Raw genomic sequence first — 12,781 nt, forward strand, 5'->3', positions numbered from 1 at the left:
TGGAGTCTCCTTTGATGAGGTTGTAAAGCTCTTTGAGCCTCTCTAATAGAAGCTTTATCTTTATGATCTATAATAAGCGATAAAAATTTACAAAAGAAGATACAAAATAATAAGAAAATACAAGATTTATGGAATATTAAAATAAAGAAGAAAAACAGTAGAATAATGACCATTTATTCCTACTATATATAAGAATGAGTGAAGCACACAGGAGACGTTTGTCATTTGTGCTTCCTCATAAGGCTATTCGGTCATTTCAATGCTTCACCTGAGGGACATTAGGGTAATTTCATTGCCTTATTGTTGCTGGCTTGTTCGTACTAATATGCGTGTCTTCACTGTATATCAACAGCTGCTTCAACATTCATTCTCTCCGTTGTTCTTTTCCTTTAGCAAGCATATCGACATTTTCTCAAGAATTACTTTTCAGTTCAGGTTTGTTTCTTCTCATTATGTGCTTAATTATGATTCCTTTAATTTGAATTTGAGCTTATTCAATGGAATGCTTGGTTTTTCTTGCGAATTGTTGGTGAAAAATTGGTGGGTCATTCTTTATTTTCTTTATTTGTCTTTCAAATCATGGGTTTTATTTTACTTGTATTTGTGATTTTATTGTTTGAATGTCCAGATACTTTGGGGGAAATAAATTGTGAGGTTATCTTTTTGGATTCATTCTTTTATTCTTTGGTTTATTGATTTGAGGCAACTTTTGCTCTCTATCTGTTTGTGAGATTTCTCCATTGAAGCTGGTTGTTTGGATTCCAAGTTTAGGTTGTAGTTTCCTCATTTTTTCCAGCTAATTGGAGTATTTTGATGGTCATTAACATACCCAGTTACAAATATAACTGAGTAAGCTCTTCCCGAAAAGCGCCAAAAATATAGTATAGTAATTCCCTCCAATTACACAAGTTGTTGGTCTTATTTATCTGCGATGCTACAGATAGTTAATATTAATCTAGTATCTTGCTGTTATGTTGTCTATAAGCATTAGCTTATTATCCGATATGAAATTCTTATTGTCTTGCAGTATGCCTGCGCATTAAAAGACCATCTCTACAGCTTTTCTTCGCAGAAAAAAGGCCAACAATACTCAACAGAGAAATCTTGCGCTATAAAAAAGAAGACGGCGTTACCTATACAGACAACTACCACCTGAAAAAAGAAAGGCTCTTCTGTTGCACCAACGAACAAGACGCCTATAATCCAACAACCAGAATTTTCAGACTGATTCTCCTATTCCACTACCTAATGCTCAACCTCAATTAACTGAACAGAGAGGTGTGGCCATCAATGAGATATCTCCTCACGGCGAAACAGGTTTTCTCACTTAATGTATAAATGTAATACTCGTGCTTTTTCTTAGCTCGAAAATCATCTCAAGGATGTTAGAACTTTCTTTGAAATAAGAATTCATTCTTATACGCATGGTATTTCCATAATTTTCACTTCCTATCACGTGGGAAATTGAATAAGCTTTCCATCGATATATAATTCGCCCAAATCCGACACCCAGACGAAGAGTTAGAGCCTTTTTAGTGAGACAGTGTTTGACTTAAGTCTTCAGCGCTTTGCGGAGATAGCTCAAATGACAATTGTCAAATTCCAGTGTTGCTCCATGATACAAGGTGGAAACGCGATAGCTCCGTGTCGCGCCACTATGCAGTTTCTCAATTGTCAATTTTCAGTGACACAACGGTATAGCGCCGCGTCGCGCCAAGGGCCCAACTCGGGAAATTTTACTAAAAATTTAATGACGTATCCAGGGTTAAAAGGGTCAACTTTCTACCCCTATATAATCCCTTTAACTCGTGATTCAGCCACTTTTCACCAAAAACATATTAGTTTCTCTAAAGTTTATCTCAAGAACAAACTATGGTTTCTATTGGGGATTCAAATTTAGGAAGTTTTCACCATCAATCTTCACTAAATCACGATCTAAGGTATGCATAGTGTTTATTCATGGGCTCTTTTCGTCCATGAAGTCCAAGAATCCCTTTTCAACTACAAGTTATGGATTTTCTTCATGTGTTCATGATTTGTATGTTCTCTTTCATGTTGATAAATGAGGAATTGATTTCTATTCCATGATTTGATGATAAATTCCATGTGGGTTGATTAGTATAGATAAAGATTTATGAAATCTCATGACTAAAACCTTGTATGATGAAATTGGAAGTGAACCATGATGTTTAATTGTTATACCAAGATGTTTACATGTACTATGCCTGCCATATGTTTGATAAAATACCTAGATGAAGGAAATTTTCCTAACTAGCATGATATCATGAAAATCCCCATAAATGTACAAGCTTATGCCTATTAGTCGTTTGATGAAATGCTTTAATAAACGTATTGTGGTGATTATCATGTATTCAAGAATATCAAGTCATGTTAGTTTCCTTCCATCGAGTCCTGGGGTACTTGTACCCGAAATATTAGCTGTGTTCCTAGACCCATGTCATGTTTTGACGATACTTTCAGTCAAGCTATGAACTCTTAGACTTCAGATAGTCTTATGACTCAGGAAAAATCTCCATGATCTCATGACTCAATCAATTGTCAGATATCAGTAGTATTCCGTCAGCCACAAAAATTCAGTAACTCAGTCCATGCTTAGTTCAGTTCAATAAATCATGTTCAATGTCCATTCAGATGGGAGTAGGAATTAGCACCAAGTGAACCCAAGGATGGGGACTCACCTGTTATACGCGGGTGTGATTCCTAGAAGCAATCCTTGCGTTCCAAAACTATATAGCTAGCATAGGTTGAGACATTGTAGCCTGCTATATAAGGGTAGATGAGGTGGTTTAACCTGTTATGTGAGGGTTCCTACCATTCTCGCTAGAGTTACCGATTATATGAGGGTTACTCACATGATTTCCTTACCAGTGGAGCGGTATTGACACCCTTCCAATTAGGGCATAGATTGGACCTCAGCTCAGCTATCATAGCACCTTTGGGGCATGTCAGTTAGATACTACTTCCCACAGTTTTATGTTACAGAATCAGGACTGTCAGATATAGTCAATCAGTCTCAGTAATAGAACTCAGATAGTTCTTTAGATTTCAGGACTGTCAGATACAGTCAACTCAGATACAGTACAGAACTCAGATAGTTCCATCAGATTCAAAACTGCCAGCTACAGTCACCCATATTATCAGTTATATTCAGATACAGTCATTCATGTTATCAGTTATACCATGTTATCAGTATCCAAACTCGGTAGTCATTCTACCATGGTATCGGTATCATGTTATCACGTTGTTAGTTACAGTTGCATATTTATCTGTGCATTCTCATATTCATGTTAGATAGTCAGTTGGTATTGATCATGCATGCAAACCCTTGCATATAGCCTACCTCATATGTATACTCAGTACATTCCATTTTACTGACATATTTGTGCTATGGTTCTTTCTTTTTATGTTACACCATAGGTTCAGAGACACGAGTTCCAGATCAGTAGTAGATTCTAGATTCAGCAGTCAGAGTAGAAGTGAGTCCTCATCCTTCGAGGACATAATGATTTTTAATATCTCATTGATTAGCTTATTAGTTGGAGTTAGTTGGGGATATGTCCCATCAACTCCTTATTTAGATTCTTCAGACAGTAGAGGCTTTCAGACTAGATGCAGACTAGATATAGACTAGATACGGACTATCATGTTTTAGACTTCAGTTTTGTTTTGGGTATTCTATTACCCCACATAGATGTTACGTTATTCAGTTATGTTCATGATCGAACCTTATGGCCTTTTAGTTCATGTTTTTGCATTATTATGTTATCTTATGTCATGGATTAGCTTGTGGTCCTTCGGGGTTATGAGAACCATTTAGCGTTTCGGTTCAACAAATCAGGTCGTTACAATAAATGTGTGTTGCTTTGTTGCTGGTTACACGTAGCCTTGACGTATTGATATTAAATACCCTATGTTTTTGGTTGTAACAACTACCAGCTTCGAAGTACCAGGCAAAGGAAAGTAAATAGTTGGCTGCTTCTCGACTTTTGAAATAGGTATGTACCATGTGCATACTATTCATGTTTACTCTTTCCAAAAAAGGATATACCGTGCTAATTCTAGCTCTATTTATATTACGCTCAACATCAGCTACACGCACTGAGCCCGAGGACCTTGAGGCAACAATTACTATTACTGAGATATCACGTCAGGCTGAAACAGGTTTGTCGAATTAATCTATACACATAGTCCTGGTCTAATGATATTAAAGACACTTTGTTTTTTATTCTACCAGACAACACCTCTCGAGTTATGCCAATCAAAGCAAACAATTTTGCTGGCTGCTTTTCAACTTTCCAAGTAGGTATGCAATATGTATATACTACTGATTTTTATTCTTTACCAAAAATGATTTATTTGTTAATTAGAACTCTCCCTATTTCAGGCTCAACGTCAACTACAACCACTAAACAACATAACCTGAGGCAACAATTACTGGTTTCATAGGTTCGTCTGCTTATTTTCTATGCAAAAATCTAAAATTATGTATATTTTTTTCTCTATATTAATTGAAGTTCGATTTATACTAGATGCACTACTGCCTCCCCATAAGCGGCGTGTTTCACGAGGAAAACTCAATAAAAACAAAGGTTAGCTTTGCTATAGATTTAAAACTCCATTAATTGATTTATTCTTCTGCAAGCTTATATCTTGTATCTTGCAACCAATTTGCACAGGTAATACGTTAAGAAGTATACATTGTTATAATATTAAACAATGTCCCAATAATGTGAGTATTTTAAAAAGTGTCCCTCCATGTAAATATTGTGAAGCAAAAAGATTTAAATATGAATCACCAGGATTTTGTTGCAGTAATGGTACAGTTAAATTGACATCGATTGAAATGCCAATAGAATTACTAAATCTCTTTCTACAAGATACTGAAGAATCTACACATTTTCGTACCTACATTAGAATGTACAATAACATGTTTGCATTTACTTCCCTTGGAGTCAAATATGACAAAGAGCTAGCAAATAGATTTCATGGTATCTACACCTTCAGAGTTCAAGGACAAATGTACCATTTCATTGATGATTTAATACCTTCAAATCAAAATCCAAAAAATCTACAATTTTATATTTATGATGATGACACTGAAATGTTAAATCGTATGGCTTCCTTCCTAAATACTAATCAATCACTTATTCAAAAATTAATGAATATACTGAAGATAAATCCATATTGTATCTTCCTAAAATCTCTAATATAAGTTCCTAGATTACCGGACTTTCATATAGTACTGAAGTGTGACTCTAAGTTAAATCAATAAGTGTATAATTTACCAACTGTCTCAGAAGTTGCCACAATATGGTTAGATCAAGACCTTAACAGTAATACTTCAGCAGCACATATCCGAATCTACCCTTCCAACAACAAAAGTCAATTAGTCAATTATTACTACGGTTGTTATGATCCTTTACAATATCCATTATTATTTTTCTATGGTCAAAATGGCTGGCATTGTGGAATTAAAAGAGTTGTGTAGACTTGTAACAAAAGAAACCAATCTCTCTGTGAAAATAAAAAACTTTCAAGTTTATTAAATATGTGTCTTATTGACAGATAACTTGATATGGAAGCTAAAGTTTTACAAAAAGAAAAGCGAAAAAGAGATAATATTTCTTTTTCTGAATACTATTGTTATAAATTTCAAATGAGAGATAATGAGACAAATGGAGTATTACATTCTGGAAGACTTTTTCAACAATATTGTGTTGATGAATTTATAAAAATTGAAACTCAACGATTAGATTTTTCCTCATCTAATCAAGATCTATTCAGAAGTGATGCATTACAAGGACTTATTAATTTTCTAAGACATGGTGACAAGGATGCTTCAAAGATAGGAAAACAGAGGTTCCTTCCAGCAATTTTTACAGGCGGTCCTAGAGATATGCGTCAATGTTACATGGACGCTATTGCATTAGTTCAATATTTTGGAAAACCTGACATATTTTTAACTATGACTTGTAATTCTTCTTGGGTAGAAATAGAACATCTTCTTACAAGTGATGAAGCTCAAAATAGACCTAACTTAATCAGTCGAGTATTCAAGACAAAAGTTGAAGAGCTAAAAACGGGTATACTAAAAAGAAACATATTTGATAAAGTTGTTGGATTTATGTACACAATTGAGTTTCAGAAGCGCCTTCCTCATGCTCATTTCCTTCTAATTCTTAGTGATGATTTCAAGTTACTTACTCCTGAATCGTATGACCAAATTGTTTCTTCTGAACTTCCTGGTCCAGATGAAAATCCTTATTTATCATACTTGTTAAAAAAATATATGATGCATGGTCCTTGTGGCCATTTAAATCCTACAAATTCATGTATAAAGAAAAAAGAATTCTGCAAATTCAAATATCCAAAGAACTTTGTCGAGGAAACAACAAAAGAAAATACTGATAAATATGTTAAGATTAGAAAGCAACTTCTTGACAACTCATGGGTGGTTCCTTATAACCCTTACCTGCTATGCAAATTTAATTGTCATATCAATGTTGAAATATGTTCTGATATAAAAGTCATCAAATATATTTACAAGCATATATGCAAAGGACACGATAAAATGTACAAAATACTATAAATGTTGAAATAGACGAAATAAAAGAATATCAATCTGCTAGATGGGTATCAGCCCTAGAAGCCACATGGCGTTTATTTGCTTTTCCTATTAGTGAAATGAATTCATTTGTTTACCATCTCCAACTTCATCTTCCACATCAACAATTTATCTCTCTTAAAGCAGCTGACAACTTAGAAAAAATCATGAATAATCCTATGATTAAGAAAATAATGTTAACAAAATTTTTCCTAATGAATAAAACAAATGAATATGCCAAACAACTCAACTTATTATATAAAGAATTTCTCCAGTATTTTGTATGCTCGACAACGTATAAAATGTGGACACGAAGACTTACCTAAGAGAGATATTGATCGTGTTGTCACATGTCATCCAACAGAAGGAGAGAGATATTACCTAAGAGTTCTATTAATAAATGTAAGATGTCCAAAATTATACGAGAATCTACGAAAAGTAAATGGACAATACTATGAAACCTTTAAATAATCTGCTGAAAAAAAAGGATTGTTACATCATAATAACAACTTAGTCGAATGTATGTTAGAGGCTACATGTTATTAGATGCCTTATAGTTTACGTCGTGTATTTGCTATCATATTAGTATATTCTAATCCTGCTAATGCAAAATAATTATGGGAACAATTTGAAGATCCAATGTCGGATGAATTTAAATATTTACTTAATATAAATATAAAAAAATTCAATACTTGGTTCTGAACCATATTAATGATATATTACAAAGTATGGGACACAATATTAATGAGTATAAACTTATTTCCGAAAATGTCGTGCACTCAAGAATAGCATCAGAAGCAAAAGATACTAGCTATGAAAGAAACATTGTTGTCACTACAGAAGATCTACTATTGCATACGAAATTAAATGTGGAACAAAAAAGAGCATACGATATAATTCTTCAAAGAGTTTTCACAAATAAACCAGGAGCATTTTTTATTGACGGTCCTGGAGGGAGTGGTAAAAATTTTTTATATCGTGCTTTATTAGCTACCATATGATCCAAAGGATTTATAGCTTTGGCAACAGCAACTTCTGGTGTTGCGGCATCAATTCTTCCTGGAGGATGAACAACTCATTCACGATTCAAAATTTCAATTAATATTGATGAGCAGTTCTCTTGTAATATTAGTAAGCAAAACTTTCTCACATCTTTAATTCGTGATGCAAAACTAATCGTATGGGATGAAGTATCAATGTAAAAAAAAATATGATTGAAGGTTTTGATTTGATCATGAAAGATCTAACAGACACAAATATACTGTTTGGTGGAAAAGTCATAGTATTCGATGGTGATTTTAGACAAATGCTTCCTGTCGTTCGGAGTGAAAAAAAAAAAAGAAGATTTTATCTCTCAAAGCATATTGAACTCCAAAATTTGAAACCAACTTAAGAAATTGAGACTTACAAAAATATGTGTGCCAAAAATGACCCTGATTTCTGTGAATATCTAATGAGAATTGCAAATGGAAAAGAGAAAACAAATATTGACAACAAAATAGAGATTCCAAAACAATTCATTATTCCTTTCACTACTGAAAAAGAATCATGAGATCTCTTATTCAAGGTAATATATCTAAACTTACAAGTATTTTTTAGCGATTCTTCTTTTATGACTCTAGAGTTATCTTGACTACAAAAAATGTCTTTGTTGATGAGATAAATGATAAACTCATAGCTCAATTTCAAACAGATGCCAAGATATTCATCTCCACTGACGAAACTATTGAACCGAATGATCAAATTTAGTTTGAGGATTTCTTACACATTATAAATCTTCCTGGCTTACCTCCACACAAATTAATGTTAAAGAAAAATTATCCTGTTATATTATTACGAAATCTAAATCCTTTTGAAGGTTTATGTAATAGCACACGATTAGTATGTTGTGATTTCAAAACACATGTTAGTAAAATTGCAAGTGGTGATTTTAGAGATAAACATGTATTCATTTCGAGAATACCATTACTATCATCAGAAGATGAAAAAATACCTATTCTGTTTAAAAGAACACAATTTTCAATACGATTGTGTTTTGCTATGACAATAAATAAAGCACAAGGACAAACATTAGATTATATTGGTATATATTTATGAGAACCGTTTTTTTCCCACGGTTAATTATATGTAGCTTTATCGAGAGAAAAAACTTCCAAATGTATAAAAATATTAATTCAGCCACCTACTGCAGATAATAATGATGACCAATCAACTTATAATGTTGTCTACAATGAGATCATCCAAAAAGCTTTGTTGTAAATATATTGATATTATCTTTACGTTTTGAAAAGAGTTACCTTAAAATATCCCCCAACTTTCCCAACTAAAGATTATTATCAAAATAGTTGATGCCTAATTCTCAAAGATCTTTCGATAGGACAAAATTATCACAACATAACACCTTCTTTGCCACTTGATATTAAAATTGAAGAGTTGCTATATTAGCTCATCAGAACATATGCTACATCAACTTTCTCCTTTTCAAAGTTGCTAACAAAAATATTTCAAATTTATGTGATTTAGATACCACAGACATTCTAGAGCTTCCAGGTTATGTGCATGCAGGAAAGACATGCCCTATTTATTCTTCTGCCCTTCCCATGGTCTTGGTCATAGCGATGCCACTAAAACCGAGGACTTCATTATTGGATTGCTCTGTCATGGTAAAAATATTCATTGTATTATTGCGAAAAGTGAAACTTCGATTAAAAGGTGCTCATATCAAGGTTTGTGATGCCACAGCTGATTGTGATGAGTGCATTGTCACAATCTCTTCCACAGGTATTGCTTTCTCTCCAGAATTCTTTACTTTCCACGTTGCTGAAATTTTCAGCTTTTAGAAGTCGTTCGTCTTTTGTGGAAGTTTATTGCATCGGTTACCCCTGTTGTGACCATATAATACTATATTTGCCGGCTAAGTTGAGCGGTCATCTTATGGTGTTTCTCCTCTTCCACAAAGTCCAAACCAATATTGCAGATATAACATTAATAGTTTGTTTCAGTAAGGCTTTGCAATCATTTGTCAGCTTAGCAAAGACTCTCCACAGTTTTTAGGCTGTAGGAGAAGTTTGAAATAAATGTGATATTGTTATGTTGATGTGGATATAAGAAACGCCAGCATTTTGATGGTATACTTACATTTCTTTTTCCTGTGACCCTATCCACTACTAATCTACATTTCCATCCTCTCCATACCACGAAAGAAAATTTGAATGGCAAATGTTTCCTACTCATTAACTTATGTATCTCTGCTACTTCTTCTTGTGCCTCACATATTTCCAAGTATTTTTGACAGAAATTTTTTCATTATAACCCAACAGCCACCATCTTTTATCAAATTCTGTATTCCATTTTCGAGGTGATATGTTTGTGTATGGAACTACACTTAATATGTTGTTGTACTCAATTGGAGCTGAGTTTACTTTTCCGAAACTATGTTCCATATGATTAAGTAGAACTTTTGGATTACTAGAGGCATTGGTATTAGAACTTTCTGAAAAAACTACTAACAAATTGGTTAGAGATAGTTTGTTAGAGATCTAGATCATTTCTACTATTCAAAATGTTAGAAAGCTGAGGATGCTTATGCTTAAATGATGAAAATGTACAACTGGGATAGAGTTGGATTATACAACAACAACATATCAAGTGTAATCCCGCAAGTAGGGTCTGGGAAGGGTAAGATGTACGGAGACCTTAATCCTACCTTTGTGGGGTAGAGATGTTGTTTCTGATAGACACAGAGTAGGATTATAGAAATCAGATTATTTATACTATTCCAAATAGAGCTGGGATTGACAAGGGAATGGGACTTATTTTCTTGAGTTCAATGTATAAAAGTAGATATTCGTATTCTGCAACATGCCTTGTGTGGTCCATTATTGTAACAAATTCTGCACCGTCTATGTCGTTCATGGATTAAAACCTTTTTAGTGTGAAGGCAAGCTTTGTGTAGGGCAGTTTATGGTAAAGTTTCTTATATAAGTTTAAGATTGTAGTGGGAATGGGATGTCTTCAATAGCAACTCTCACTTTAGACCTGTCTACATGTGCTAAAGTTGACTGCACAAAATGTCTTATATATTTATGTCAGTGTTAGTAAGTGTCATCGCTTGTAGCTTAAAGCTATGTGAAGCAAAGAGTTATCCCTTCATGGGTGCAGTCATTCACTTTAAAGATTGAGCTTCAAATAATAGATCCCTTAGTTTTTTGAATCTCAACTTTGAGGAATTAGATTGTTATCAGCATTATTGTATATTGGATGCTGAAACTAGTTTTTCAATATCAATTTGAATGTTAGTACTACTCTCTTCAAAACTAAATTCGTACGCAGTTGGTACTTATAGTTTTCTGCTAATTGTGATAAGACTATATTTGCTATCTTTTTTTTTTAGAAGAGAGATTTAATGACACTTCTGTACTAAGAAACTTAAATAATTAAGAAAAACTTTTCAGCAATACATCATTAACATGCAGTTACATTAAATTAATTATGCAGTAAAAAAATATTACACAAATTATATTTTTATTTAATTCAAATTTCTGTTTTTGTATCCCCAGTTCTGCTGCAACAGAGAAGTCCTTCTTCATCAGCTGACACTGTTAAGGCAAAAAACATTCACCAACATGCAATCACATACGGTTAGCACTCTGATTTGCTCCTCGGAGATGCACTAACTCACATGTATGACAAGTGTAAATACGTGGAAGATCCAAGAGAGGTTTTTAATATATTGGACATCGATGAATTCGTGTTATGTTAACTATAAACTTCCAAGAGAGGTGCAAACAACTTCCCGTGAAATGGGGTAGTTCTCTTGTTTTTGGTCATCTTGGTTACGTTTTTGTGGAAGAAACATTCAAGCTTTATTGATTTTGATTGTGTGGAAGTAAGCTTTTGTGGAAGAAAGATTTAATTTGTATAGATTTTAAATTTAGCGATAGAGAAACAAGAGGAAATGGTTTGTGATGCCAAGGCTGATTTCGATCAATGCATTATCACAGTCACCTCCGCTAAGGTACTACTTCCCCTCAAGGATTCTTGACTTTATATGACAATAATTTCATCTCCACTCTCTTGTATTCTGCATATTAACCATATTCAGTATTTGTTTTTATGTAATAACTCGATGATCTTAAGTCCATGATAGTTGAAGCTGTACTTCTGGTCCAACAGAGAAATTCTTCCTCATCAACTGCCACTGTTACGGCAAAAGGCTTGAGGTTTTTGATAATTTAGTGTTAAACATGTAATCTTTTATGTTTTTGTGGAAAAAAACTCAAATCTTTATTCATTTTGGTTGTGTTGAACAAGCTTCTACATCTAGCTAGGTGATACATTTGTTGTTCTTTGTGTTTTGTTAATCATGACAAAACTGTTAAGTAATTTGTGGTTATTTGTTGAATTGCATTTGCATTGCCGTTCATGGAAGATATTATGCTGTACACACAATCTAGGAATGCATATTTTGGAAAATGTATTGTCTCAAAGGAAAATTCTTGTTCCTAGGTAAAATCTCGTAGCTCTGTACATTCAAAATCATATACCGGTGAGTGATGTTTTTCAAATTTTACCTCAAATTGAATTTGAAAAAATATACAAATTATTTCAAACAAAATTGCAAGAACATCTAAAATTTTAAAACAGAACAAACAAGTGTTTTTCACTTGAATTATTGGGCTGGCGCTGGCGTGGGCTCCTCCATCTAGTTTGTGTAGAATCATTAAGTTGCATTTTTTAGTAGATCAATTAAATCTAGACACCTTTTGATTAAATTGATTTCTCTAAATTGATAAGACACAACTTAGACACAAAATAGAAACAACCTATTTCTCACAAAGCCACAAATCATTTTCGTATTAAATTGGAAATAATTCAGTTTCAAACTTTATACCTATCAAAAAATAATAAGAATCCAGCATTAAAAAATCTCTAATTAGCATAGAAGTGACAAAAAATCAGCTAAAAATCTATTACTCATTAAATCATGAAACGTTGAAATTCAAAAGAAAAAGAATTAAAGTATTTGTAGTGAAAGGCTTGAATTCATACTACATGAAGAGAGAAAGAAGACCAAATCCTTGAATTATATCTGAAAAATCTATTGATACAAGACACACAGATTTAAAAGCAATTTAAGTTTAATTTAGCTATCAA

The 12,781-nt window shown here is 33.3% G+C and overlaps 1 long non-coding RNA gene across 3 annotated transcripts; it reads left to right on the forward strand.

The window, feature by feature from the left end:
* Positions 1-255: 255 nt before the first annotated feature.
* Positions 256-11,917, forward strand: LOC107845134. Of its 3 annotated transcripts, XR_007045473.1 has the most exons (10): positions 257-435; positions 1,060-1,317; positions 3,958-4,016; positions 4,111-4,182; positions 4,256-4,324; positions 4,406-4,467; positions 4,551-4,610; positions 9,149-9,288; positions 9,368-9,406; positions 11,185-11,917. It is a non-coding gene; the product is annotated as an uncharacterized LOC107845134 (long non-coding RNA). The 3 variants fall into 3 exon arrangements; XR_001666726.2 differs by having other exon boundaries at positions 256-435; positions 9,149-9,406; XR_001666725.2 differs by having other exon boundaries at positions 1,028-1,317; positions 9,149-9,406.
* Positions 11,918-12,781: the final 864 nt, after the last annotated feature.

Source organism: Capsicum annuum, chromosome 10 (assembly GCF_002878395.1).
Source record: "Capsicum annuum cultivar UCD-10X-F1 chromosome 10, UCD10Xv1.1, whole genome shotgun sequence".
NCBI lineage: Eukaryota > Viridiplantae > Streptophyta > Magnoliopsida > Solanales > Solanaceae > Capsicum > Capsicum annuum.